Here is a 6,351-nt window from a genome sequence, read left to right on the forward strand (position 1 = left end):
AGAAGCGCCTCATGGCGATGAACAGTGAGCTGTGGACCGTCACTGAGATTGGTCTTACCGATCTGTGCAAGATGGCGGAAGCTGATGACATTCGCAAGTACACTCTTCTCAACCTCACGGCGAAGGACGTCATCTGCTCCTGTCTGTCTCAAAATCAGTTCAGGAATATCATGCATCTCGATCATGCAAAGCTTATCTGGGACCGTCTCTCTGAGGTTTATGAAGGTCATCGAACCCGTCATGATCCTTGGTTTGAGGATTTCAAGGAATCTCTCAAAGCGATGACATTTGAACCAGAATCATCGTCCTCTACACCATGCATGCCTTATGGCAAAAAGTGCTAAGGTAACTGAATGCTACCTATCCGAGTCCAGTGATGATGAATTTGGACCCAGTTATGTCAAACTTGCTTCCCTTTCCACTAAACAACAAAGAGCTTTGGAAAAAGTTCAATACATGCTAAATAAGAGCGATGATATGTTGGGTGAAGAAATGGATCAGTCGAAAGCTTTGGCTGAAAGTCTTCAGAGACTTCAGTCCAAGTTTGACAACCTTCAAAGTCATCATAACACTCTCTTATCTGATCATGAGAAGCTTTCTTATGAATTTGTTCAAAGAAAGCAATATTTTGAAAAGATAAGGGTGAGTTATGAAGATCTTCAGAAGGAGCGCGATTCATTACTTGCTCAACAAATCAGCGCTGCTCAGGAAGAATTTGTTCCTCCATGTTTGAAGTGCATTGAACGAGAATCTGCTAATTCTTCACCTGAATGTTCAAATGCTTCAAATGTTACAAATTCTTCACCTATTTCTGCTATCACTAATTCCTTATCTGAGGACAATGCTAGTATCACTGCTGATGCAGGGCTGAAGGAATTGTACATGACAGGCATGTACAAAAGCCTCAAAGGGCATCAGGCTCTTTGTGATGTGCTTAAAAAGCAGATCCTCAACAGGAACCCTAGGAAAGAGGGTATTGCCTTTGAGAGGAAACTCAATGCTGATGGGACTTACTGGAAGCCTGAGCAGTATCCCAAAACCTCTTGGGTTGCTGCTGTCGGAGTAAATGGCCATGGGTAGCCTAACCAACTACCCCTGGCTCTTCAAAGATTATCAGGCCACTCGACCCTTCAAGCATTCAAAGCTTAGGGCCGCCTTCCCCCGGTCGGCTACCCCAGAAGCCGACTCTCAAAAGGCGACCCGGCCTCGGCAACCTCCCCCAAGATAGCTACGAGATGGCCGACTCCAGGAAGCCGGCCGTGGAGAGTGCCGACTCCAAGAAGCCGGCCAAGACCGCACCCACCAAAACTACGCCCACATAACGGCGACACGACGGGGTGTGGCCACAGTACGGCCCACTATCCCTGAAGCCCGAGGCAGGCATGGCCACAGGACGCCGTACGGGTCAGCCATCTCCCGTCCGGCTCGGCACTGTAGCCATGCTGGCCTCAACGTCATCCACGACAGGCGCCAGTACGGCCCACGGGCGGCGGCCCCCTTTAGCCAGAGAAAGGCGCGAAGGCGGCCCGGCCTCCCCCAGTCGGCCAAGGGCGTAGCTGGCCCCCAGAAGCCGGCTACCCTCCTCCCTCGAAGCATGTGCCACATTAAGGAGACAAGACGAGGTAAGGCTACAGTGAGAGCCCTCGAGGCGGCTCACTGTAGCCACGCTTACCTCGACAAAGCCCTCGTCATCAGGGACGAGGCTACAGTAAGCAGCCGCCGACAAGACCCCCAGGCAGTGGGGCCGGCCTGTCGACCAAGAGGCCGGCAGTCGACGGGACCCATCAGTCGGCGGGCCCCAACGGCCGGCGGAGAAGCCGGTGAGCGCAGACACTGATGACTGGGACCCGCGCCCAGCCGGATTACAATTGTACCCCCGGGGGGTAGGCCTATATAAACCCCCCGGGGCACCCATGCAAAGGGTTGGCTTCTTAGAGTTACACACACACCATATAGAGAGGGAAGCGAGAGCTAGCCTTGCTCTTCTTCTCCCTTGAACCCGACAGCTCAAGGAGCATTTGTAGCTACTCGTTCTGATCTAGTGATCATGCGGAGACCCCGCAGAGCAGGACTAGGGGTGTTATCTCCACGGAGAGCCCCGAACCTGGGTAAGATTCGCCGGCGTGCATGTCTTCGCCTCATCCCGTTTCCAGGCACCGGCGACGCCTTACTGGCTCCCACAATGATAAGCCACCCGTTGGCATATGTCGCACCTACCACCCGACATTTGGCGCCCACCATGGGGCCAGGTGCACCGTCGTCCGGAGATCTGTTCTGGACGGGAACCCTCTTCCTCCCCCGCGAGCGCAGCCAGCCTGCTGCGCCCGATGGCGTTTGCCTCGACGCGCTGCAAGGCGTCGATGACGCCTGCGCGGCGAGCTGCCTCGCCGATCTGCTCGGCGAGACTCGCATCTCCGACGAGCCCGCGTCTGACGCGGGCACGGACTATCCCGAGAGCTGCCTCGTCAGCCTCCTCGACCAGCTTCACGTCTACAGCGAGCCTGCTGCAGACTTGGAGTCGGTCGGCTGCACCGACCCGATGCTTGTCGATTCCGACACGGCATCGCTCGACGCCTACCCCTCCGACGTGGTGGTCTTCGACGATCCTCTCCCTCGAGCTGACAGCGGCAGCAGCGCTGTCACCGAAGTGTTGGTCATCAGCCACGTCACCAACTCGGGCGAGAACGCCCACGACTCCCTGCAAGCGGCGATGCACGACTTATCCGTCCCCATCCCGGCCGACGCCGACGCTGAGACCTTGGAGGCACGCCGCCTCACCCTCATCGCGGAAGGCCAGAAGATAGCCTCCATGAGACGCCTCACCGAGGCCCACCAGCGCGAAGTCGACCACGCCGCCTTCGGTACGCTGTCGCGTAGCGGGCCGAGCTGAGCCGGCTTCGTCCAGAAGCGCGGCGCGGCTATCGCCAGCATGCTGGGGGCAGATCGCCCCGTCTACGCCACCCCGCTCGAGAATCTACGAGCCGCACAGGCGGCCGCCGAAGAGTTAAATGGGCTGGGAGCCGACGAGCTCCCCTACATGACAAGGCGGATCCAGCAGCTGATCGACGCGGCCGCAGAACGGCACGAAGCCGGCGCCCGCGCCGATAGTCATCCCCCGCGCCGGGAGCACGCCGCAACGTCCCACTCGCCGACTGCAAGCGGCGCCCGCCAGAGGAAAGACAAGGAGCCGGCTGCTAGTCGCAGCCGGACTCGTATCACCATCAAGCGCGACGCGGAAGGCCGCCCTCGAGCGATGGAGCGCCAAGGAAATCCGCCTCCTCCCCCGCCTCGAGGGGAGAGACGTCCCTCCCCGCCGCCTATCACGCATCCGACTCTTGGTGGCCGACTAGGCCGCCGTGAAGGAGTCGGCGAGAACGACGCCCGCCACCGGATCGACCGCCTGGCTCGATCCCTGGCGCTAGAAGAAGAAGACGATGTCGGCCCGCCATGCTTTGGCCCCCGCATCCGCGACGAGCCCTTCCCCAAAGGGTTCTCGCTCCCCAGAGACACGCCCAAGTACAACGGCTCTGTGAAGCCGGAAGATTGGCTCATCGACTACTCCACTGCTGTCAGCATAGCCAATGGCAATCGGCGCGTGGCCGTGAAGTACGTCCCGCTCATGCTGCAAGGCACGGCGCGCACCTGGCTCAACAGCCTCAAGCCCTACAGCATCGACAGCTGGCTGGACTTCACGGAAGTCTTCGTCCGCAACTTCACCAGCACGTACAAGCAGCCTCCCAAGCCTCTCCAGCTCTCCCTATGCGTCCAAGGGCCCAACGAGTCGACCCGCGACTACCTCACGTGGTGGGCCGAGCTCCGCAACTCCTGCGAGGGGGTACACGAGGTTCAGGCCATCGAGTACTTCACCGCCGGGTGCCGAGAGGGCACCCTCCTCAAGCACCGACTCCTCTGTGACGAGCCAGCTACCCTCGATGAGCTCCTGATCATCACGGACAAGTACGCCACGGCCGACTCCTCGATGAAGACCGAGCTCCGAGTGGACGCTTCTGGGAAGGTGCTCGCTCTGGCTCCCAAGACGCCGGCTGGCGACTCTAATCGGCGCCCCTACGAGAACGATCACAAGCGCAAGGCCCCCATGCCGCCTTCCACTAGTCGGCAGGTGCCACAGTTGAAGATGAGCAGCCCGAAGAGCGGCTCGCTCCCAAGAAGAAGAGTGGCAGGCCGGCTTGGCAGCCGGCTTTCTCTTACGAGCAGACTCTCGACGCCCCCTGCAAGTTCCACAGCGGCGCGAAGCCGTCCAACCACACGACCCGAAAATGCCACTGGCTCACGCGAATCTCCAAGGGCGAAGGGCTGGTGCCGCCTCCGCCTCCCGGCCCGCCGCCTCCGGCCCCCCAGCAGCCGGCGGCTCGGCCGGCAGTCGGAGCCATCCAAGATGAATTCCCTGAAGAGCACGCCGCCTACGTCGTCTTCACGAGCCAAGCCGAAGACAAGCGTAGTCGGCGCCGTCAGCATCAAGAGGTCAACGCGGTCGCCTCTAGCGCCCCCGAGTTCATGCACTGGTCCGAGAAGCCCATCAACTGGAGCCAGGCCGACCACCCAGAGGTGATGCCATCCCCTGGCTCCTATGCACTAGTCTTGGATGTCACCCTCGCGACGGAGAGGTGAGCTGCCCGATTCTCCCGCGTCCTGATAGATGGCGGAAGCAGTATCAATATACTGTACCGCGATACCATGGAGAAGCTGAACATCAAGGCGAAGCAGCTCATGCCGAGCCGGACCGTGTTCCATGGTATCGTCCCCGGCTTGTCTTGCTCCCCGATCGGCAAGATCAAGATGGATGTTCTCTTCGGAGACAAGGATCATTTTCGCCGAGAAGCGATCTGGTTTGAGGTCGTGGATCTGGAGAGCCCCTACCATGCTTTGCTTGGCCGACCTGCTCTGGCCAAGTTCTGGCTGTGCCCCACTACGCCTACCTGAAGATGAAGATGCCGAGCTCGAAGGGGATCATCACTGTAGCTGGCGACTACAAGAAGTCCATCGAATGCGCCATGGCCAGTAGCCGGCTGGCCGAGTCCCTCGTAGTAGCAGAAGAGAAGAAGATGCTGGAGCGGGTTGTGGCCATGGCCGGCAAGCAGCCGGCCCTGTCCCCCAACCATAAAGATTGTGATGCGCAGGGCTCCTTCCAACCAACCAAAGAGACGAAGAAGATACCTCTGGACCCGGAGAATCCGGAAAGGTTTGCTGTCATTGGGGCAAACCTGGACAGTAAATAGGAAGGCGAGCTCGTCGACTTCCTCCATGAGAATCGAGACATTTTTGCATGGTCCCCAAAGGACATGCCGGGTGTCCCGAAGGATTTCGCCGAGCACAAATTGCACGTCCGAGCCGACGCGAAGCCGGTCAAGCAGCCCCTTCGCCGACTGTCAGAAGAGAAGCGAAGAATCGTAGGAGAAGAGATAGCCCGGTCCTCGCTGCTGGCTTTATTATGGAAGTATTTTTTCCAGAGTGGCTTGCCAACCCAGTCTTGGTATTGAAGAAGAACAACAAGTGGCGCATGTGTATAGACTACACCAGCCTCAACAAGGCCTGCCCCAAGGATCCGTTTGCTTTGCCATGGATTGACCAAGTGATAGACTCCACAGCCGGATGCGAGCTGTTGAGTTTTTTGGATGCCTACTCAGGGTACCATCAGATCAAGTTGGACCCCGCAGACCGCCTGAAGACTGCCTTCATCACACCATTTGGAGCTTTCTGTTACTTGACTATGACATTCGGCTTAAGGAATGCCGGTGCCACTTTTCAGTGTTGCATGCAGAAATGCCTCCTCAAGCAACTCGGCAGAAATGCCCACGTCTATGTAGACGACATTGTGGTGAAGACAAAGAAGCGCGGCACCCTGCTGGAAGACCTCAAAGAAACATTCGCCAACTTGCGCCGATTCCAAATCAAGCTCAACCCCGAGAAATGCGTGTTTGGAGTACCAGCCGGCCAACTGCTAGGCTTTCTGGTCTCCGAACGCGGCATCGAGTGCAACCCTGTGAAGATCAAGGCCATCGAGAGGATGGAGATTCCCACCAAATTGCAAGATGTGCAGAAGTTCACCGGGTGCTTGGCCTCCCTAAACCGCTTTATCAGCCGGCTAGGAGAGAAGGCTCTCCCCCTGTACCGACTCATGAAGAAGTCCACTCACTTCGAGTGGAATGACCAAGCCGACCAAGCCTTCCATGAGCTGAAGAAGATGCTGACCACCCCACCTGTCCTGGCGGCACCGACTGAGAAGGAGCCCATGCTCCTCTACATTGCCGCGACCAGCCGAGTGGTCAGTATAGTTGTCGTGGTCCAGCGCCCGGAAGAAGGCCGAGCCCAGCTAGTCCAGAGGCCGGTGTA

This window comes from Triticum aestivum, chromosome 6D (assembly GCF_018294505.1).
Source record: "Triticum aestivum cultivar Chinese Spring chromosome 6D, IWGSC CS RefSeq v2.1, whole genome shotgun sequence".
Taxonomy (NCBI): domain Eukaryota; kingdom Viridiplantae; phylum Streptophyta; class Magnoliopsida; order Poales; family Poaceae; genus Triticum; species Triticum aestivum.